Source organism: Chiloscyllium plagiosum, unplaced genomic scaffold, assembly GCF_037043375.1.
Source record: "Chiloscyllium plagiosum isolate Xiang-an unplaced genomic scaffold, Cpla_swu_hap1 HiC_scaffold_34, whole genome shotgun sequence".
In the NCBI taxonomy this organism is placed as follows: Eukaryota; Metazoa; Chordata; class Chondrichthyes; order Orectolobiformes; family Hemiscylliidae; genus Chiloscyllium; species Chiloscyllium plagiosum.
The window spans coordinates 14,616,031-14,640,191 of NW_028270172.1; the positions used below are offsets into that span (position 1 = coordinate 14,616,031).

A 24,161-nucleotide genomic window follows, 5' to 3' on the forward strand; every position below is an offset into this window, starting at 1 on the left:
GACTTTGTAAGCCAGGGGTTAGGAGGGTGCTGTTAAAGGTACATGGTTTGCAGTGATCATTCATGTCTGCCCCCTCGCATTGCCTAGTAACGTATTTACACATTAGCTTTGACATCTTGCAAACGCGTTACATATTTAATTACTGTCAAGAGGCTAGATAAGATATTGCTGCAGATTCTAGATTTTAGTTTGATTTGTCGTAACCTATTTTTGCAGTTAGTTGCATATGCAAATAAGTGTAGCAGTTGGAATTTTAAAACTAATTATCTGAAAATGTTTTAATCCAGAAGGTGCAGTGTTTAATTGCTGGTATTTGCTGGGAGTTTAACTTGTTTTTTTCAAACAGGGAGGGTCACCTACGGTGTCAAGAATTGAGTACTGCTGCTTTTGGACCTTTAGATAAAGTAAGTGTTCTATTTATACAGTAGGGTAAATAGCTGGCTACATTCTCACTGCCTGCTCCCTGTGCACTTAATGCAGGCAGGGTTCTACAAGCAAGCTGAAGTTGTACTGAGTTACGCATTCTCTTTAGTCTCTAAAGGCTTGATCTAAGTTTGTTTCTTTATTGAAAGGAAGATTCGGAAATATTGATAACTTGAGAAAATGTACCCTTTTAGTGACAATTGTGGATGGACGTTATTCCTCATTTGTTAAATTAATGTGACCCCATAGGTTACACACTCAGCGCCAAGTCAGGATGTAGTAGGTTCCTGACTCCACCCCAGAGTCTCAGGCTTAGAAATCAATCCAGCGCAGTCATGGGAGGGTTGCTGCACTGTCGGGGGTAATACCTGTCAGATGGGGCTTTAAACCAGATGAGATGTGTCTGGCCTCTCACGTGGATGGAAGTGACCTGTGACCATTATATTGAAGAGGAACACAGCAGTGCTTTCCGTTAACCCTTCATTCTAGCTTTGCTCTTTGGGGGAGTTAGCTGTGCGCAAATTGACTTGCAGCATTTCCTGCATTAGAACAGTGACTGCACTGAAAGAAGACTTCTAAGGTTGTAAGGCACTTGGACAAAGAAATGCACTGTATAAATGCAAATCCTTTCACCTGGCATTGCCAACTGATGACGATCGGATTCCTTGCGCTGTCATTTAGTGAAAGGGAAACTTGCATTTCTGTAGCATCCTTCACAGCCACAGAACAACCCAAAGCTAACGAGGTTCTTTTGAAGCTTATGGTCACCGTTCTAACGTAGGATGGGCGGCAGCCAATTTCTACAAAGCAAGCACCCACAAATGGCCATGAGATAATAACCAGATGTTCTCCATTTGTGGTATTGGTAGAGGGATAAATATTGCCTAGGTGACCTTGGTGAGGGGTTGGGGAGAAACACCTGCTCATTCAAGGGTTCTTTGCCATCAGCATGTGAGTACAGGTGGGACTTCGACTTGACATTTGATTCAAAAGATGGCATTAGTCTCATTCTTTCATCCACTTCCTCCACCACTGGTGCTCAGTAGCAGCAGTGAGTACCATCTACAAGATACACTGCAGAAATTCCCCAGGACTCCTTAGACAGCACATTCCAAACCCAAGACCACTTCCCTCTGGAAGAACTAGGACAGTAGATACATGGGAACACCACCTGCAAGTTCCCCTCCAAGTCCCTCCCCACACTGGCATGGAAATATATCACTGTTCCTTTCCTGTCATACAATCATAGAGATGTACAGTATGGAAACAGACCCTTCGGGCCAACCGTTCCATGCTGACCAAAGAGGAAACCTTAAGATTACAGACAGACAGCAGAGAAGACATTATACAGGCCTCAGCTCAGCAACTCCAGCAGTTCTCTGCTTTTGGTTTATTTAAGAAGTACCAGTTTTCAATTAAAAATCTCAGTTACTGGCTGCTGCAAATCAGTTTGGGCTTTATTGTTTACGCTGCCAACAGCTACAGGAAAGCCAACATGTGTTTGGAAGCTGGTGACAACTAAATACAATGCTGTGTAAAACAGTGTGTTTGAACCCATCACTGTAAAATAAACAAGCTCTCACTAGCAAAGCTTGCTCTGTTGATGTCACGTCCTGTGGGTTAAAGGATTTCTGAAAAGGATGCTGAAGCTAATCATAGCTCTTTATGACCATTTCCAAAGATTCCTATTTTGGAGCAGCTTATTTAAGGGAGCAAACTTTAACAGAACACACTTTGGCTCTGTGCAGTTCAGGGCAGTAATCCAGTACTTGCACAGACCCAGGGATTTCCATATTCACAGCTGGAGCTGTTGCTAATGTGCAGAGGACTGAAGAAAAGAAATCTTACATCTATTAATACTTTGAAAATAAAGGCTGACAAAAGAGTGTCACAGTCTGGTAACAAGTGAAACCTTGTTGACCTTTCCAGATGCTGTCGAGCTTCTAGCATCTAATTTCTTCTTGTAAGAGAGTGGCCTCTGACTGTGCTAAATTCCACAGCGAATAGACAACATCTTTTCGAGATATAGAGGAAGTGGACAGCGTTGAGAAAATGCTGGGGTTTTGCCTCAGGTTGTGGAATTGAAGTGACGTTTGTCCTTTTGTTTTAGCCAAAGCACAATTTAAAGTTCCTTCCTATTCTGCGAGCTTGGATTATTGACGATCAGGGGTCGTTGGGGTGGATGTAGACCCCACACCTACAATTACAGGGAGAATTCAAAAGGCCCCAGTGGTTAGCATAGTGCAACCTAGTTGTAAATGTGTAAGTAAGGAAGAAAATGCACCAACGTGTGGTTTTCTTATTGGGAGATGTAAGGAGCAGACTATAACATATACCTAGGCAAAACTGAGGACTGCAGATGCTGGAGATCAAAGTTAAGATTAGAGTGGCGCTGGAAAAGCACAGCAGGTCAGACAGCATCCTGCCTGACCTGCCGTGTTTTTCCTGCGCCACTCTAATCTATAATCCTGCTTGCTATTTGGGTGCCTCTAATAGGTCACTTCTGTAAAATATGTATATTTTTACTGTACACAACCCTCCCTTCCCCACAACTCTCCTAAAAAATGTAATTGTGACATAAATGTTATCACTGACAGATTATCGTGGTATGGTGGCTCAGTGGTTAGCACTGCTGCTCACAGGGCTACGGATCCTGGTCCAATTCCTGCCTTGGGTGACTATCAGTGTGGAGTTTACACATTCTCCCCGTGTCTGCATGGGTTTCCTCCCGGTGCTCCAGTCTCCCTCCACAGTCCAAAGATGTACAAGTTAGGTGAATTGGCCAGGCTAAATTGTCCATAGTGTCCAGGGATGTCTCGGCTAGCTGGATTAGCTATGGTAAGGGTAGGTTATGGGTCTGGGTGGATGCTCTTCAGAGGGTCGCTGCAGACTTGACGGGCTGAATGGCCTCTATCTGCACTGTAGGGATTCTATGATAACATGGGAATATAATTGAACTTTTGCCTTACAATAGAAACAAGGTGACTGGCAGGATGAGGGTGTGGTAAATGAGTCAGATTCAACTTTGGTCAATACCTTCATGCCTAGTGACTTTTCAAAAAACATAGGGAACAATTTGTAGAAGCTCTTTTGCTATCAAGTAAAGGGGCATTATGTTAGTGGGGAAAGCACTGTTACCGACTAACTTGACATCTTCCCCATATATTTATTTTGAAACGTTGAACATTAAGTTCCAAAGAAAAGTCATACTGGTCTCGAAACGTTAACTCTGTTTCTCTCTCCACTGGTGTTGCCAGGACCTGCTGAGTTTCTCCAGCACTCTCTCTGTTTTTATTTTTGATCTCCAGCATCTTCTTTTTAATTGGAGATTTGTTTCTTTGCGGAATGTTTAACCATCAGCTTAAACTGGATGCTGTTGTTCATTTGACAATAGCTCACGTACCAGTAAATGCGGCCACCCTTCCTGGAAGCTGAAAACCAGACAACAGAATGCTCAATGATCAGATAAAGCTGTCACGTCTGTTTAGACTCATTCAGAAGTGTACAACTTGTTAAACTGTTTTCTCGGTCTGCGCAGACTTGTTTAGAAAGAATGAGCCCCGACTAAAAAGATTAACACCTCCTATTTAACACTTAGATCCTGCCGCAATGGAAATTTTCAAGAGATTGACAGACACAGTGCTTGCCTGAGTCCAGATCAATGTTGGGAGGACAATTAAGGTGGGTGAGCTGTCACTTTTACACTCACTCAACACCCTCCCTCATTACACAAAGGGAGGGGCGAGAGTTAAAGAACCAGGGTTTCAGATGAAGGATACAGAGTAAGCCGTTTCGGAATGAGATGTGGAGAAATGTCTTCACCTAGAGCCTGTGGAATTCTTGGCACCAGAAAGTAAGTCGAGGTGAAAATATTGTTTTCAAGAAAGATTGAAAACAAACAATGCTGGAAATCACAGTGGGTCAGGCAGCATCTTAGAGTCATAGAGATGTACAGCATGGAAACAGACCCTTCGGTCCAACCTGTCCATGCCGACCAGATATCCCAACCCAATCTAGTCCCACCTGCCAGCACTAGGCCCATATCCCTCCAAACCCTTCCTATTCATATATCCATCCATTTTAAATGCTGCAATTTTACCAGCCTCCACCACTTCCTCTGGTAGCTCATTCCATACACGTACTGCCCTCTGTGTGAAATCTGCCACTTCTCAGCCTGCAAGGAGAGAACAAGCTAATGTTTCATAGAATTCCTAGCTAAAAGTTACACAACACCAGGTTATAGTCCAACAGGTTTAATTGGAAGCACACTAGCTTTCGGAGCGACGCTCCTTCATCAGGAGGTTGTCAATAGTGCTCCGAAAGCTAGTGCTTCCAGTTAAACCTGTTGGACTATAACCTGGTGTTGTGTGATTTTTAACTTTGTACACCCCAGTTCAACACCAGCATCTCCAAATCATAGAATTCATAGAATAGAATCTCTACACTGTGGAAACTGGCCATTTGACCATCCATGTTGCTAGTTTTTATGTTTGTAACGTTGGACAGAAGGAGTGATTTCCCTTTACCTGTGGGTTCACACCTCTGACCATTGTAATTGGGGACCCTGCTAAGACTCTAAATGCAGGCTACCTCAGAAATGTGCGAAAACGGGGTTCATTTGATATCATTCGGGCCTCCCTGTTATATATAGACATCAAAAGCACAAGTCCGGACTGGTGTTGATCCTGATAGGACCCCTTGGGATTGGGTTCTTCTGGGTTTAGAACACTCTGATCGAACTCAGATCATAGTCTGTTGCTGCGGTGTTTTCCCTTGATGTTACAGCTCATTGGAATGGTTCCAAGGAGCTTCAGTTACGTGCCTATATTGGAGAAGCCAGGACTGGTTTCCCTGGAAAAGAGAAGGTTGAGAGGTGACAGGATAGAGGTCTTCAAAATCAAGGTCACAGTGGTGGACTGGAGTGTAGACATTGCCTCCAACAGTGCAGCACTCCCTCTGTATTGCACAGGAGCATCAGCCTTGTTTTTTCCTCGCTCAGATCCTGGGGTATAACTTTAATTGTTCAACCTTTGGATTCGGAGTCGAGAGAGCTATCAACTCAGGCACAAGTGACTCACCTGAATAATCACACACATCTCCCTGTATAAGCACTGAGTACCTGCTTCACCAGTCCTTTAATCTTACAGTAAAGATCCTTGAAATTATTAAATCAACTTTCAGATGTATGACATTCCAACAATGCAGACTAATAACCTGCTGTGTAAATACTCTGTGGACTGAAGTGCCAAGTGTGGGAAGTTGATTTATTTAATGGCAATGAAATCATTCCCTTGAATTCACAGCTTGTCTAGGTTTTAACCCACACTGGCTTTCCTGTCATTGGTACAACCACACGGTAATTCACTCCAGAGAGTTCAGCTGGATGGATGGATGGAGGGATAGCTAAATAGATGCAGGGATAGAGGGATGAGGGATAGATGGTTGGAAAGATGGAGAGATGGAGGAGGGATGGATGGAGGGATGAATAGATGGATGGGTGGAGGGATGGAGGGATGGAGGGATGGAGGATGGATGGATGGAGGGATGGAGGATGGATGGATGGAGGGATAGATGATGGACGGATGGATCGATGGATAGATGGATGGAGGGATGGAGAATGGAAGGATGGAGAAATGGACGGATGAAGGGATAGAGAATGGAGGGATGGATGGATGGATGGAGGAATGGATAGATGAATGGATGGCAGATAGATGGAGGAAGGCATGGAGGGATGAATGGATGGATGGTGCTGCTTTTATGAAGACTGTAAGTGGTTGCCCGACACTGCCTTACTCTAACTGCAGACACTCGGGTGGCAATCTCGCCGAACTAGCTTTGTTGAGGGGGGTGGGTGGGGTGGGAGGGGTGGGGTGGGGAGATGTTGAGAGAGCAGACGCATTGGCATCCCAAAAGAGGTGACAACCATTGTGCTGCTCACCTAACGTTAGTGATAAACATTGGAACACAGGACCAGGAAGGGGCCATTCAACTTATATAGCCTGCTACAGCATTCAATTAGATAATGGTTGATCATTTACCTCAATGCCATTTTCCCACACTATCTCCTGCCCCTGGACAGAGTCAGAAAGTCTGCAGAAATCTATTGATCCTGCTTTGACCCTCCTGAATGATCGAGCTTCCATGAGCCTCTGGGTTAGAGAATTCCAAACATTCACCAACCTCTGAGTGAAGACATTCCTTCTCATCTCAGTCTTAAATGGCCCGCCCTTTATCCTGAGATCATGTCACCTGGTTCTAGAGTTGTCCAGAGGAAATGTCCCATCTCCAGGCACCCTGTCATACACTGAAAGCATTCCAAAAGCTTGACTGCAGTGTGAACAAGGTCCTGAAAGCCTCATGCATGCGTCTGGCCAGAGGGTCCAAAGAGTGGGCACAGACTCTGGATGGGCATCTGTTTGAACTCTCCTCACAGATTCCCAGAATTTGGGCTCACGCCAGTGCCCGAACGGCACTTGATCTGGGATTTAATTCCTGTATTGACTGAGGTTACTGTGAAGGTCTCACTTTCTCAACCTCACCCCTCCTCTGAGGGGCAGTGACCCTCGGGTAAAACTCACCACCTCCACTCATTTCGCTCCAATGGGAGAGCAGCCCCATGGTCCATTGGGTTGGTGATTACTTTAATTAGCCTGTCAAGCTCCTATAGGAGCTTCGATGTTTCAATAAGTTCACCTCTCCATTTTCCAAACTGCCTACTGGCTCATGACTGCAAATAGTCTTTTCAAGTTGCATGATAACCAATTTCACCAAATGTAGGTGTGTCTGATAGATCTTTTACCGTCTGAATGTGTATGTGACCCCTGTTAAAGATTAGCTCATTTCCCATGTCCAATCAACTCGCCAGCGCCTAGATAGTTCCAAATCAACCTGGACAGAGGCATTGTTATACATCTTGGAGCAAGTGGGATTTCAACTCAGGCATCCTGGTCCACCATAACATGCCTCCCCCAGGACCTAATGACTGTGCTTCAGCTCAGGCTTAGAGGGCCGAAGGGCCTGTTCCAGGGCTGTTAATTGTCTTTGTTCTTTGTGTTATAACGGTTGCTGGTTGTTCCCAGATCTCCCCTCATCAGTCTCAGCAATACCTATCATGCAACCCTTGATTTAACTCCTTTCTGACTGTCTCGCTCTTTCACTCTTTGACTTTACTTTCTGGTGGTTTTGTTTCAGAAAGCCATCTTCTTCATGTCTTCCTTTATACAAGGAACCAGTAATTGTTCAGAACATTTCCTGTGCATCTTTGGTTATCAGTGTGATTTTACCTGATGGTTTTCCCATCTTTTATGCCTATAGTTACAGCGTTGAGAGAGAATTTGCAGTTACAATTAACTCCTTATCACTAGATTTCTGTGTCTCTCCTTGTCTCCCTGTCTACCCCTTTGACCATTTGCTTAGTAAATTGCTTTGCCTTTCTCCTTCCAGGATTGGTCAAGGTTTATCAGTAATTTGAGGTATGGCACGTGATGGGACTGTCATTGCCTGTGCTGCACCGTGACTTTGGATTTACAGGCTAAACATTTACAGGGCATTTCAGGACAGGCTGAATACCTCCAGTGGGTAGACTACTAACAGCATGGCAAGGCAGTGGGTAGTCTTCTGTTGTTTACCAGCAACCATCTCACCTTGCCACCTGTGGGAGAGTTGGCAGAAAACCTGCTTCCTACCCTCTGCTGGAGCCCGATTGAATTATTTAACTCACCAATTAAGAGCCTCTTCCTAACTCTGCTGGTGTTCTGCCAGTAGCTGTGATCCCTGGGGGGGGGTCTACTGGGGTGTAGCAGGCTCTGGAGAAGGTGGGGGGGCCCTTCGTTTTGGAACCTTATGGCCCACTGTTGGGTCCCCAGTGATGACAAGACACTGGCTCAGTTGATCTCAGCCTGTGACATGTTTACCATCTAACGTCCACCACCAGGCCCCACTTAACTATCTCTCAAGGGCTGCTGTGGTGCTGTGGTTGTCTGCTTGCCTCTGAGCTCCAGAAGTATCCCACATCATATCTGATCAGGTTGATTAGAAAAATATCTGCTTTAATTCTCCAGGTGCAGTCCCATGAACGGCCACTGCTCTTGGTGGCACTGTTGAGGCAGTTGAGCTGCTGGCCTTTTGAATCAGATTAGACCATCTATAATAGAGTTGGCAGCTCTGGCAGAAACCTCTTAATTAGTTGTCGTCAGTAAAATATGATGCTGGGTCTCCCCGGCCCCTGCCAGCTCTGAAATATTCTGTCTATGGTTCCTAAAGCTTTCTGCCTCTGAGGTTGTCACTCAAGGGTCTGTTGGGGACTATTGATCACAGTGAACACTCAGAATCTTCAATATTGTTACAACATGCAGCCCAGTCCACCCCACAAACCAGCCTTCTATCCAGTAACTCTGTCTACACATCAGGAAAGCGACAAGAAACTGCAGATGCTGGAATCCAAAGGAGACAAGCAGGAGGCTGGAATGAAAAGTCATCATTCCTGATAAAGAGCTTATGCTCGAAACGTCAACTCTCCTGCTCCTTGGATGCTGCCTAACCGGCTGTGCTTTTCCAGCATCACACTTTTTGACATGTATTCCCCATCTGGCAAATTGTTTTCTTAGCTCTATGTTATCCTGGCATTTTAGCATGTACTTCTTGATGTGGAAGGGCATATGTTCACATTAGGAGGTGAGTGGAAAGTATAAAAAAGCTGGGAGAAAACACAACCTCTTAATGTTTTGTTACATAATTTCATGTTCACCAAACACTGTGAGTGAGTGAATTGTCAGACTTACTTAACCATCATCAGAATGATTTCTCTTCATAAGTATGAATTCAGCAGTTTGAACAGTAACGTGTTAGTGAGCAGTGGGCTGAGTGGTCATCATCTTGCTCAGATGACATTTTTCAGTTAACATAGAGAAAGCTCCTCACTTGATGCGCTGGGTATTAAGAAACAAATTCAGCTGCGGTGATTTGCTTTTCATTCTGTAAGCTAAATTATGTGAATGTGTTGCTCATTATTGCTTTGCTATTACAATAATGAGCCAATCAGTTAACAGAGCCATTGTTCAAAAAATCTGCGCAATCCAATGATTTGCTGTAGGCTACAATCTAGACCAGAATACATACTGATGTTCCTACTGAGAGCTGCTTTTGGTTATCCTGTAACATCACTGGGCCAATAGCATGTCGAAGCCAGTAAGTCTTCATTTCCAAATACTGTAAGCTCTGTAGTTACAGCATAGCTGACACCATCTTAACCAAACATCTTCAGAAATACCTGTGCAGAAAAGCTATGGTGTAAATATCCATGGCCAAAACCTGCTTTAGAATAAATAAATGTTGTGGAGGTTGCATGTTAGAATCCCAACAGTGTGGAAACAAGCCATTTAGTCCATCAAGTCCATACCAAACCTCCAAAGAGCATCTCACACACACCCACCCCTGTAACTCTGCATTTCCCATGGGTAATCCACCTAAATTACACACCTTTGGTTTGTGGGAGGAAACCCACACAGGAGCAATGTGCAAACTCTATACAGACACTCACCTGAGGGTGGAATTGAACCCAGGGCCCTAGCACTGATGAGGCAGCAGTGCTAACCACTGAGCCATTATGCCACCACCCCTGTGAATACATGGGTTCCCTCTAGGTGCTCTGGTTTCCTCCCATGGTCCAAAGATGTGCAGGTTAGATGGATTAGCCATGGGAAAAATGCAGGGTTATGGGGCACTGGGTCTGCTGGATGGGATGCTCTTCAGAGCATCAGTTCAGACACGATGGGCTGAGTGGCCTCTTTCCACACTATGGGGATTCTATGATATATATCACAAATTGTTCCATGTGCCCTTCAAGCCAAATTTTAAATTTACTGCACGCACAGCTCTGAATCATGTGACAATGCTGGGGCCATTCCTGAATAAGTATCTGGTTTATCCCACATTGAATTTGTTCCGTAGTTATATAAATTAGAATGGGCTAAAGGTTAATTTGAAACCATTAAATGCAAATGTTGATTTAGTAGAATATCTGAGTCATGTCGCGCTAACTAAATGCCTGAGTCATGGAAACTGATGAACCAAGGAATTATTGTTAACTGCATTCTGTTGTGAAAAATTAGTTTGATTATTTGATGTCTAAGAAGCTGGACATTGTCTTCACAGATCGTTAATCTCAGTATTTATGTCCGGCCAATTCACCAGAATCCTTGTCTCAGAAAAGTGACTGCACAAGAACTGAAATTCCTATCCTGTACGCTTGCCTCCTTATCCATAAGGCCATAAGACCTCGGAACAGAAGTTGGCCATTCAGCTCCTCATAGCTACTCTGCCATTCTGTGAGATCATGGCTGATCGGATAATCCTTAACGCCACTTGCCTGCCTTTTACCCATAAACTAGGCGAAATATGAAGGACTTTTGCCCGAAACATCAAATTTCCTGCTCCTCAGATGCTTCTTGACCTGCTGTGCTTTTCCAGTACCACTCTAATCTTGACTTTTACCCATAAACCTCAATTGCCTTGTTAAATAAAATTCTGTCTAGCTCAGCCTTGAATATACTTAATGAACCAGCCTCAACAACCCTCTACATGGATTTACCACTGTCTGAGAGGAGAAATTCCTCTTTATCTGTGTTCTAAGTGGGGAACCCCTTAGCCTGAGATTATGTCCCCGGCGTTAGACTTTCCCACAAAGGGAAACAAGTTTTTAGCATTTACCTTCACAGGTCTCCTCAGAACCTTTCAATAAGGTCTCCACTCATTCTGCTATACTCCAATGATTACAGGCACAAACTACTCAATGTATCCTCATAAGAACATCTCTGAACAGGTTGATTAGAAAAATAGGCTAAATAAACAAAGACAGTTCTCCCTACCTGGTCTCAGTGTAGGCAACGATATAGAGGTCTATGCAATAGCAACTTTCATGGGTTGGGAGCTGACCTTAGGATTGGTTGAGCTTGTGAGTTTTAGTTGCTGCTGATTGGACAGAAGATGTGAATGTTGTGACAGAAGCAATAGGTGATGAATTTGGTCTTCCCCATGTGAATGGAAGGAATTGTGGGTCATCAAAGACTAGACAACAGGTCAGCAGTCCGGCAGTATGAAGGCCATATTGGAAATCCTTTATGTCCTTATTGAATTGATCCTTCTCTCCTTTGCATTTGTCATAGAATCCCTACAGTGTGGAAACAGGCCATTTGGCCCAACAAGTCCACACCGACCCTCTAAAGCATAACCCACCCAGACCCATTCCCTTACCCTATTACTCTACACTTACCCCTGACTAATGCACCTAACCAACACATACCTGTGTTGGCAATTTAGCATGGCTAATTCACCTAACCTGCACATTTTTGGACTGGCGGAGGAAACCCACGCAGACACAGGGAGAATGTGCAAACTTCACACCGACAATCACCTGAGGCAGGAATTGAACCCAGGTCCCTGGTGCTGTGAGGCAGCAGTGCAAAGCCACTGTGCAGCGCCTAACATTTCTGTAATATTTCTATCATTCCTTTGATCTTTGAAGATCACACACCATTTCCAGATGACAGAATAGACTGCACTGAGATCACTGAGCAGCCGCCTCAACATTTAGGTTATATTAGATCCCCTACAGTATGGAAAAATGCCCTTCAGCCCAGCAAGTCCGCACCAATCCTCTGAAGAGTAACCCACCCAGACCCACTCCCCTACCCTATATTTGCTCCTGACTAATGCACTGAACATTATGGGTAATTTAGAATGGCCAGGTCACCTGACCTGCACATCTTTGGACTGTGGGAGAAAACCGGAGCAAACCCACACAGACACAGGGAGAACGTGCAAACTTCACACAGACGGTCGCCTGAGGCAGGAACCAAACCCAAGTCCCTGGTGTTGTGAGGCAGTAGTGCTAAGGGCACTGAGCCACTGTGCAGCCCCTAACATTTTTGTAATATTTCTATCATTTCTCTAGTCCTCGAAGACCACACGCCATTTCCAGATGACAGAATAACCTAGGGAACTGCACTGAGAGCACTGGGCAGCCTCCTCAACATTTCTTGGAATTAACTTAAACAACGCGACCTCTTATTTATGTTCCATTGAATTGGAAACTGTCTTCAAGGCCACAACATGACAGAAAGAGAAAGGGAGAGGTGGATGAAGGGCTGGGTTCTGCAGATGGTGATGCCTGTTGTTGATCTTGGGTGAAATTACCCACAAAGATCGAGCAATCTCCATGCTCTGGAATTTCCAATTCACTTTAAACCTGGAGCCAAATCAAAGGGATCTTCCAGACATTCAGTGATGTCAGCTTGGAGGGTAAACAGCCAATTGCATTGCAATATTCTCACAGCCAGCACATGAGGAAGTTAAAAACTGCCTCTCCTTCCCTTTCAATTGAATTTGTCATAAAACAATGAAGAATAAGTAGATTAAGATAGAAGTTAAAATGCTGCTTATTACTATGATTATTCTGCTTTTGGAGTGTACCTTTTGCTTTAAATTATTATTATATTTTGGGACAGTAGCTTTAAGTTGAGGGTAAATGAAGCAAGGAGTGTGGCCTGTTCTGCAGTCTGTCTCTGACAATAAGCCTGTGTGGTTTGATTGTTAGAGATTAAAGGGAGACTCAGGATGTTTATTTACTGAAAAGAGTGAAAAGTATTTACACTTGATGACAATAGCAACAGACTCAGACCGTACCAGGAGAGGACTCTGAGTCTCCCAAAGCCCCAGAAGTGTTACAGGAAGAAAGGTTAAAAACAGAGGTGCTGAGGCCTAACATTTGCTAAAATGAAAAGGATTTGGGAATAAAAGACAACTAATTCGCATTCAATTTGGGCATAAAGGTAATATATTTCCTGCTGCAATGGGGGAAAACATTAAAGGGGACCACTTGTGAGATTAGGTTACAGGCTTCTCTATACATGCATGAATTTACCAGGCAGAGCAGTTTCCAATTTTATCTCGTGTGGGCAACAGCCATCGGAGAGGCCGAGCACTTAACGGATAGAAGCAGCTAGGCCTGCACTTTAAAATTAGAGTGGTGCTGGGAAAGCAGGTCTGGTCGCATCCGAGGAGCAGGAAAATCGACGTTTCGGGCAAAAGCCGTTCATCAGGAATGATGAAGAAACATCGATTTTCCTGCTTCTCAGTTGCTGCCTGACCTGCTGTGCCTTTCCAGCACCACTCTAATCTTGACTCTAATCTCGAGCATCTGCAGTCCTCACTTTCGCCTAGGCCTGCACTTTAAGCTGAGAAAATGTTGACTCTAATGTCCAATGTGTTCTATGTGGGTGAGGATACCCACACAGCTTGAAGTTTAAGTGTTTGAGGATTTAAAGGAGGCTAGAAGGTTTGCCCAGCTGGAGCCAAAGGAGGAGGTCTACAGTGTAACTCTCACAGTGGAAGGCAGATTTAGATTTATTAATGACCTGGTTGCAAAAGGGAAGATAGGAAAAAAGCAATCGGGTTAGAGGGTAATTTTAGATTTGTTTCTGAAGGTTGAAGTGTCTGCTTAAGGGATAGTGTGATATGTAACTACAGTGGAAAATGTTTGGATGTGTCCAAAATTAAATTGGGAATCTCCTTTTTGTTGTCCAAAGTATAAGCTAGCTATGGAAAAAAATGTTTAGTCAATAGTTTCTTTAATAAACTGTTACAGTACTTTCTAAAATTCACTTGTGGGGTATGGATTTCCTGACTGGGCCAGCGTTCATTGCCCATCCCTAGTTGCCCCTTGAGAAGGTGGGGGTGAGCTGCCTTCTTGAACTGCTGCAGTCTATGGGCTGTGGGCAGACTCACAATTCTGTCAGGGAGGGATTTCCAGGGTTTTGACCCAGCGACACTGAAGAAAAGGTGATATATTTCCATGGCAGGATGATGAGGGGCTTGGAGGGGAACTTGAAGGTGATAGTGTTCCCATGTATCTGCTGCCCTTCTAGATGGAAGCGGTTGTGGATTTGGAAGGTATTGTCGAAGGATCTTTGGCAAATTTCTGCAGCGCATCTTGTAGATAGTACACACTGTTGCTACTGAGTGTTGGTGGGGGAGGGAGTGGATGTTTGTGGAAGTACTGCCAACCAAGCAGTTGCTTTGTCCTGGATGGTATCAAACTTCTTGAATGTTGTTGGAGCTGCACACAACCAGGCAAGTGGGGAATATTCCAACACACTCCTGACTTGTGCCTTGTAAGTGGACAAGTTCTGGGAGAGTCAGGAGGTGAGTTACTCACTGCAGTATTCCAATCTCTGATTTGCAGCCACTGCATTTATATGGTGAGTCCAATTGAGTTTCTGGTCAATGGTAACTCCAGATTATTGATTTTGGGGGAAATCAGTGATGGTGACACTGTTGAATGTCAAGAGGGTGAAGGTGAGATTGGAGATGGTAATTACCTGGAACTTGTGTGGTGCAAATGTTACTTTTCATTTGTCAGCCCAAGCCTGGATATTGTCCAGATCTCATTGCATTTGGACACAGACTGCTTCAGTATCTGAGGAGTCACGAATGGTGCTAAACATTGTGCAATGATCGGCGAACATCCCCACTTCTGACCTAATGATGGAGGGAAGGTCATTGATGAAGCAGCTGGAAGTGGTTGGGCCTAGGACACTCCCCTGAGGAACTCCTGCAGAGATGTCCTGGAGCTGACAGTACTGATCTCCACTTACCACGACCATCTGCTTATGTGCCAGATATGACTCCAACCACCAGACAGTTTTCCCCCAATACCCATTGGTTCGTGTTTTTCTAGAGCTCCTTGATGCTACACTTGGTCAAATGCAGCCTTGATGTCAAGGGCTGTCCCTCTCCCCTCCCCTCTGGAATTCAGCTGTTCTGTCCATGTGAAAACCTGGGCAGTTTTCCACATTGTTGGGTAAATGCCAGTGTTGTAGGTGTACTGGCAGAGCTTGGCTAGGGGAGCAGCAATTTCTGAAGCACAAGTCTTCAGCACTATTGCCGGAATGTTGTCAGGGCCCAAAGCCTTTGCAGTAGCTAGTGTCTCCAGCCATTTCACAATATCATGTGGAGTGAATTGAATTGGCTGAAGACCAGTATATGTATGCTGGGGATCGCTGGAGATGGATCATCCACTGGGCACTTCTGGCTGACGAGTGCTGCGAATATTTCAGCCTCACCTTTCGCACTGATGTACAAATGTTTAGAACACAAAATCTGTGTCACTCTTTGGATACCAACTGGTACTTCAAATCTCTTTTTAAATATAATAGATCCCTATGAAAGTTGTAATAATATCTAAAGAAACTTCAATTTTTAAAAATATATGCTACGGTGAGATTAATAGTGCAAAAGAGGAAGTTACAATCAATTTACTGTGACAGGATTGTACTCTTATGGGCATTGTAGGGATTCCTGATGAAGGGCTTTTGCCGGAAATGTCGATTTCCTGCTCCTTGGATGCTGCCTGACCTGCTGTACTTTCTCAGCATCACTCTAATCTAGGCTCTATTCTCCAGCATCTGCAGTCCTCAATTTTGCCTGGAGATTGTAGTAGCTGACTACAACATGTTCTACTACCTGGTGGAACATAGAATCTATGGCAGCAGCTTCTGGATTTGTGAGTTATTTTGCGTTGTGGAGAGAACTCTGAAAATCACTGTCCAATTCAGTGGAGTAACGGTGGCAAATGATCACAGTATCGCCATTGTTTCAATGCACAATCCAGGGCATTAATGTTTGTCCTTAATCTCTTTTCAATCCTAATTAAAAGCAACAAGTTCAAATCGAGAGTAGACGATGCCTCTTTAAGGGACATGTACAGGAGGTTGAGATGAAGTGGGAAATGGGTTGGGATTCCTTGACACTTTTCCGTGTAGGAGCTAATAGGACTGATGGATTGGCAAGAGTGTTTGGAGATTACAGGATAGAGTGAATCTATATTTCCTGCCTCACACTTCTGTGAGATGGTTTGTAATGTTTCTTCAATATTGGAGATACTGGTGATAGTGCTGTTTAGACCAATCAAGGAGCCTGAGTTGCTGTGGCTAAGTGCACCTTTTTTTTACAAATGATGGTAAAGGCTTCAGTGTTCTTTCTCTCACACCCCTGACCAGTAATCTCTTACCACCTGCCATTGGCACGTGTTGCAATGATTTATGGGCTGATACTCAAATGCTGGGCCATGTTATGGATATATTTTCCGTGACTTTTGAAATCCTTGGAACTTGATCCCAGAGTGTCTTTGGATTGGAGGCGCTAGATTAATGCAATTAGTTGTTTTTCAGAATGGAGGGGAGGATGCAGAAAAGGTAGGGTGGAAGATATGAGTGAATGTGAGAGTGGTCTTCAATAGAGAGATCATGGGATGGGGACAGTGGAGTAAGGTGATTGACCAGTGTTCCATAGCTATCTGCGGGAATATAACATGAAACTAGATCTGAGATATTTGCTTTCAACTGAAGTACATTAGAAACCATGTGATTCTTCTTCCTTCTCTTAAAACCTTTTCATCAGTTCACTGTAAACGTGCAATTAAATAATAATCCTTAGTTAAACTGTGGCTCCCCTGCGAATCTAGACTTGCCTTTGGCTTAACTGAAAGAAGCAAATTGCAAATTTACACAGTCCTTCCAACAGAACTGTAAATCCTTGAAACAGACGTGCACAATATAACCCATTTACAATGCTAACACCTCGTTACAGGGACAATATTAAAGCCCATAATTTTGATAATTTTCTGACTTTGTACCCATTGTACCTTCCCCTTTATATTGTTTGCAGTTTGCTGGACTGAACAGGAACAAGCCCTGCATGCTGGTATCATTAATCAACGTTAATACAATTGATTGAGTTTAATTTTTATTTCCAAGCTGATGTTACGGAATGGGGAACATGCCTCATGCTGATTAACTGGCCATTTAAAGCATTCTACAATGCAATTACGGTATTTGCCAATTAACTGAAGTTGTCAGAATCATGGATGGTTTCAGACTGGGATTGTATAGAGATCAGTGCAATTCCCACCAGAGATGCCCATAATATCTGATCTATTTTGGGGGTCTGTGCAGCTTCAAGTTTTGCCTCATCTGTATTTACCCTTTATTATTAGCGATATTAGAATGTGTAAGGTGAGTCAAAACTGCTACTGTCTATCTGGTTATTATCAACGTTAAATGATATGAGGCTATGTTCCGCTGAGGGATCCTTCCCTACACAGCTAGGGTTTGACACATTATTGTGTCTCCGGTGTCTGTCAGGTCCTGATGTGATAACTGAACATAGACTTTCAGGTCCAGAGTTAGCGGATCCTACCACCCCCACCTCCACCTCCGAACCTCAAAGACCTCCACGTTTCCCACCATTGTAATAGAGAGCAACAATTTCATAATGTTGACGTGGTCTCTTTAGTGCTACCTTCTCAAATGCATTCTCAAAATTCATACATGCTGCACCAATCCCAAACTGTTTAACCATATGCTTGTCCTTTATGATGCAATTCATTTGGTTTATGTTTGCTTCTAAGCTGTGTGAGGCACTTATTGTGTTTTTACATTAGGGCCTATGGTTCTCCTCATGCCAGGCAGAGATGTTAACACAGAGGTTTATAAAACCATGAGGGGCATTGATAGGATAAACAGACAAAGTCTTTTTCCTGAGGTGGGGCAGTTGAGAACTGGAGGGCATAGGTTTAAGGTGAGCGGGGAAAGATATAAAAGGGATCTAAGGGGCAACTTTTTCACGCAGAGGGTGGTGTGTGTATGGAATGAGCTGCCAGAGGAAGTGGTGGAGACTGGTACAATTACAGCATTTAAAAAGCATTTGGATGGGTATATGAACAGGAAGGGTTTAGAGGGATATGGGCCAAGTGCTGGAAAATGGGACTAGACTAGGTTAGAATATCTGGTCGGCATGGATGAGTTGGACCGAAGGGTCTGTTTCTGTGCTGTACATCTCTGTGACTCTAAGATTGTGAAGGAGTGGGAATAAATGTGTGAGTCAGGATGGTGAGTATGAGTTGGAAGTGGCTCTGCTTTAGTGACATTGTGTTTCTTGATGATAGAGGCTGTGGGGTTGGGCTGTGCTGTTACAGCAGCCTTGGCGAGTCACTGCACTCTGTAGATAATATGTCCTGCGGCCTCACTGTCCTGATGCAATGTGTACATTGTCCAGGGCACTGATCAAGCTGACTGTTCTGCCCTGAGCTGTGGTGGGTTCTCTGAGAGTTGTTGTGCTAGCAGACATCCAAGAGAGGGAATGATTATTCTCTCATATCCCCCAGTGTGAGCCTTGTAGACGTGGCTGGTCAGCTAGGCAGCCACTGTTCACAGAGTACCCAGCTTCTGTCTTGCTCCTGGATGGTCCAGCTCAGTCTCTGGCTCTCATTTAACTCTGGTCTCAATGGGGAGAAAGTGAGAACTGCAGATGCTGGAGATCAGAGTCAAAATGTGGGGTGAAAATATTTTGTTGAAAAGTGTTGAAAACAATTGCTGTGGGGATGCTGGCTTGAGACATTCTAACAGCGACGTCTTGTCGTGATAATCATCTCTTATATGGTGGGTATGAGCTCAGCCACCATAACGTTCTCCCAAGAATTCTAGTTGAATTTAAAGTGCTTCAGACTTGGTATGAGTTACCAGGTCCCTGTAGCTTGTGTTAGTGGCAGGGATTAGCATTGAGGACATCTGGAAAGTCTTCTAGATTTTTTTTTAATCAACTTGTTCAGAGATGTTATTAAAGACCTCTAGAAGTAGGTAGGATTGAACCCAGGCCTCCTGCCGCAGAGGTAGGGACACTACCATTGCACCATAAGTGCCCTGATTGGAAGCTCATCTTCTGCCATGGCCATGAAGGTTATATCTATGTGTCCTGTCATTGTCAAATCGATGCCAATTGCCATTGATTAGCCAAGTGTTCATTAATTTCACCCTATGCTATAAAATCTAACAACCAAACAAAGAAAATTGGAGACTAATAGAGGTGGATTAGGGCAGGGCAAAAACTTCTTTCCAATGTTCAGGAGTTCCTTTCATTTCTCAGCCATTCCCAGCTGTTTAGACTTTAATGATTTCAGGCCAATGCACATATTGATCATAAAGCAATAGGAGTGTCTAGCCCTGGGGTGGGGAGGTGTGGGAAGTAGGATGGTTTCCAGGCATCTGTGATGCTTTATCACATCCTTGATAGTTGAATAAATATATTTTAAAACTCCGGGTTATTTTTCAGACAGGTCAGATCCACTCTGCAATCAGTCACCCATTTGATTGATTTCAATGAAGATGTAATAATTCCCCTCCAAAGTCTCCGGCAGCATTGTGTCACTGGGATACAGAGGCCTCCCAAGATTATCAGCTACAAGGAGAGGATGAATATGATGTGTGACATATTTTGCATGGCATTCCATTTGCCTGGCATTATGATATGTTGCCCATTTATGTTCTGGAGTATTATGTATCCTGTCCCAACTTTGGGTAAACAAATCTCACAGAAGACACAAAGGAAATGAATTATTATAACCAAGTCCCAAAATAATTAAGCCCTATCCAAAATAAACGAGCAATTCCAGTTGCTGTGATCACTGCTTTACCCAATAAGATATTGAAACATAGAAATATAGGAGCAGGAGTAGGCCACTCAGCCTTACAGCCTGCCCCACCATTCAATAGGATCATGGCTGATCATCTGATTCAGTTCCCTGTTCCTGCTTTCTTCCCATAACCTTTGATCCCATTAGCCCTAAATACCTTGGCCAAACATTTAATGTTTTGACCTCAACTGCTTTCTGTGGCTGAGAATTCCACTGACTCACCACCGTCTGGGTGAAGGTATTTCCTTTCATCTCACTCCTCAATGACCAAACCCTGTATCCTTAACCTGTCACCCCGGTTCTGGACTCCCCAGTCATTATGTGTATCCTACTTGCATTTAGCCTGTCTAGTCCAGTTAGATTATTATATATTTCTATGAGATGCCACTTAATCTTATGAACTCTTGTGAATACAGAGGAACCTTGATTATCCAAAAGATACGGCAGGGAGTATTTCACTCAGTTAATCACATTCTGGATAATCAAATGCCGGATAACATAGTTCAGCTGAGCATCGGGACCTCGCAATCTTGCCGGATAATCGATGTTCCTCTGTATTGCCCTAGCTGATCCAGTCTCTCTACGTACATCAATCCCACCATCCCAGGTATCAGTCATACTCCCTCCATTGCCAAAGCAACCTTCCTCAGATAAGGAACCAACACTGCGCACAATACTCCAGCTGTGGTCTCACCATGGCCCTATACAATTGCAGCAAGACACCTCTCCACCTGTACTCAAAAACATACCACCCTGATCATGTTCTTGGTCATCTCCCAAGCCTTTTATTAACACCCACTATTAACTTCGCCTTTTATGAGGTCCCTTTAGAAATTTGCAATGTTCAAAACATTGTATACTATAAATCTAAATTGTGGTTGTTCTCTACCCAGGATTGTAGTGTCAGAGCGGCCAGACAGTTTGGGTTAAAATGTTTGATAATGAGCACTGAGGTGTGATTTCTTATTCCATTTTGATAGAACTTCTCTGTGTAACTATCATTTTCTTTTCCTGATTCTAGATTAAAGCACAGCAGTTCAGGCAGCATCTGAGGAGCAGGAAAATTGACGTTTTGGGCAAAAGCCCTTCATCAGGAATAGAGGCAGAGTGCCTGCAGGGTGGACAGATAAATGAGAGGAGGGTGAGGGTGTGGAGAAAGTAGCATAGAGTACAATAGGTGAATGGGGGTGGGGATGGAGGTGATAGGTCAGGGAGGGGGGTGGGGGAAGGTAGCAAAGAGTACAATGGATGAATGGGGGTGATAGGTCAGGGAGGAGGGTGGAGTGGATAGGAAGATAGGCAGGTAGGACAGGTCATAGGGACATTGCTGAGCTGGAGCTGGGTTGAGGTAGGGGAAGGGGAAATGAGGAAACTGGTGAAATCCACATTGATGCCCTGGGGTTGAAGTGTTCCGAGACGGAAGATGAGGCGTTCTTCCTTTCCTGAGCCATATCATACAATCCTACAGTGTGGAAACAGACCATTTGGCCCAACAAGTCCACACCAACCCTCCAAAGAGTAACCCACCCAGACACATTCCCCTATCCTATCTTTACCCCTGACTAATGCAGCTAACCTACACATCCCTGAACACTATGGCCAATTTACCATGGCCTATTCACTTAACATGCACATCTTTGGATTTGTGGGAGGACACTGGAGCAAGCCCGCGCAGAAAGGGGGCGAATGTGCAAACTCCGCACAGACTCCTGCCCAAGGTTGGAATTGAACCCGGGTCCCCAGTATCATGAGGCAGCAGTGCTAACCACTGAGCCCATTCAGTGCTGTGCCATATCTGGCAGCCTTGAATGCAGCACAGAGGGTGTTTAACCCCTTTGGAACAGTGAAACCAGGAAACATTTCTTGTCTTGTGAGCTGACAGGTTTTTGTCCTCTCAAAATATTTATGTTCACATCAGGGCTGTGTGCATCCCCCCCTTTCTTCCCCTCATCTGGGCTGAGATGGTAAAGGAGGCTTCCTGCTCCTGTCTCATTATCTAGTCTACTATGTTACAGCTTTCCTCAAGTGATAACATGCAAAAGATGCCTTTTCCCAACAGCCCAGCTAAGATCTGGAGCTCCACCGTCTGCAGAATTATCAGCAAAAGAAACCGTCTCTGAAGAAATACATTGATTACTATGTTTGAGTCTTAATGTTTCTCAAAGGAAGCCGTTCCCACTGTGTAGTATTAAGAGGTTTATTTCATTGATATTTCTGTATAAAGCTAGTTTATTCTAGCAATTTACATCTTTACACTTTTTCAGGTGTCAGCTGGCTGTCTCACAGTCAGCGTATCTTTTTTTAAATTTTTTAATAGATATTTTTATTAGAAATTTAACATTTTTACAAGTTTACAAAAATAAACAAAACTCTCAAGTACAAACATTGATATACAATTAAATCTTAAATATACAATAGCCAAAATTTAACAAAAGAAAAAATACCGAGAAAGAAAAAAAACAAAACTCAACTAACTACTAATCTAACCAGAGTGTATATTTAAATCTCTTACATTATTCAAATAAGAGAGAAAAAAAACAAAAAAAAACAACGGATAACATAGAAATTGAGTAGTGAGATACATGCTCGGAATGTGTTCACATCAAATGTAACAAAACCCGTATTCGTGCGGGATTCCTCTCCTAAGGGGCCCCAGACCAACCAGGTTCGTAATCTCAATTAAATAAAAGCCCTTGTTAGGATAGCCGAAATATCTGTATTTATGTAATTCAAGAAGGGCTGCCATATTTTATAAAATAATTCGGTCTTTCGGTGCACCATATTTATAAGGAAGTCAAGGGGAATACATTCCATAATTAATCTGTGCCAATTTGAAAGTCCAGGGGGGCCCTCAGCTACCCAGTTTACCAAAGTATTTTTCCTTGCACAGAAAGAGAGAATAGAAAATAGTCTCTTCCCGTACATGGCCAGGGAGGATAAGTTCGAAAAGCCCAAAAGGAGAGATACAGGGTCCACTTTAATTTCCGTTCTTAGAATTTCTGTCAGGGTACTTGCTACTTTAGTCCAATATCTACGGATCTTATGACAGGTCCATAGGCAATGTACAAGAGTGCCCACCTCTATTTTACATTTGGGACACATTGGAGATGCTCCTGCCTTAAATTTTGTCAATCGAACCGGTGCTATATGGGCCCTATGAAGTATCTTCAGCTGGATAGCCTGGGTTCTGTTACAGATGGTAATTCTTCTAGCATTTTCCCAAATGTCATTCTATGTTTCTATAGAGATTTCTAGTCCCAATTTCTGATCCCATGTTTTAAGCAGATTGTCCATATCTCCCGATACTTCATCATGTAGTAAATGATAAATACGACTGACGGAAGATACCCCCACTGGTCGTAGCACTCTACATTCTCTATCTGATTTATAAAGACTATCTAATAACGTAGTCTTCTTCTGTATATAGTCTCGAATTTGGAAGTATCAAAAGAGGTCTCCATTAGATAATCCGAATTTCTGATGCAGCTGTTCAAAAGACATCAAGACCCCATCTTTAAATAGGTCCCAAGACATGAGATACCCCTGGATCTCCAGAGTTTAAAAGTGGCATCTGTTAACCCTGGTTGGAATCCCCATGCTCCCACTATCGGCGCATAGGGGAATGTTTTATGTGAGTTGCCCTCATTTTGCCGCATTATATTCCAAGCTTTAATTGTGTTTAGTATTATAGGGTTTTTACAGTGATCCGTAATGATTTTCCTCTTGTCTGAAAAGAAAAGGTTAATAAGTGAGTATTTTACTTGAGAAGCCTCGTTGTCCAACCAGATTGATTGTGGATCAGACAAGACCCAATCAACTATGTAACTTAATAAGGAACTTAACTGATATTTCCTAAAATCTGGGAAGTCCAATCCTCCCCTTGCCTGTGGAAGCTGTAGCTTCTTCAGCTTAATGAGGGGCCGTCTATGATTCCAGATAAAGGAAACCAACCAGCCATATAATCTACGTAGTGCCAGCCTCGGCAGCATCACCGGAAGCATTCTCATAGAGTATAGGAGATGGGACAGGACATTCATTTTAATTAGTGCTATTCTACCCAGCCAGGAAATTGGAAGGTCTCCCCATCGCTGGAGGTCCTGCCTTATCCTTTCCAGTAAATGCACAAAATTAGCCTTGTACAACTGACCAAATACTGGGGTGATAAAAATGCCTAAATATAAGAAACTCTCCAGGGACCAACGAAAGGGAAAAA

General features: G+C 43.6%; 1 long non-coding RNA gene across 1 annotated transcript; it reads left to right on the top strand.

Annotated features, from left to right (window-relative positions):
• The first annotated feature begins 322 nt into the window (after positions 1-322).
• Positions 323-12,786, top strand: LOC148141124 (uncharacterized). Its single transcript, XR_015752777.1, has 3 exons — positions 323-404; positions 4,022-4,104; positions 12,374-12,786. It is a non-coding gene; the product is annotated as an uncharacterized LOC148141124 (long non-coding RNA).
• The last annotated feature ends 11,375 nt before the right edge of the window (positions 12,787-24,161 follow it).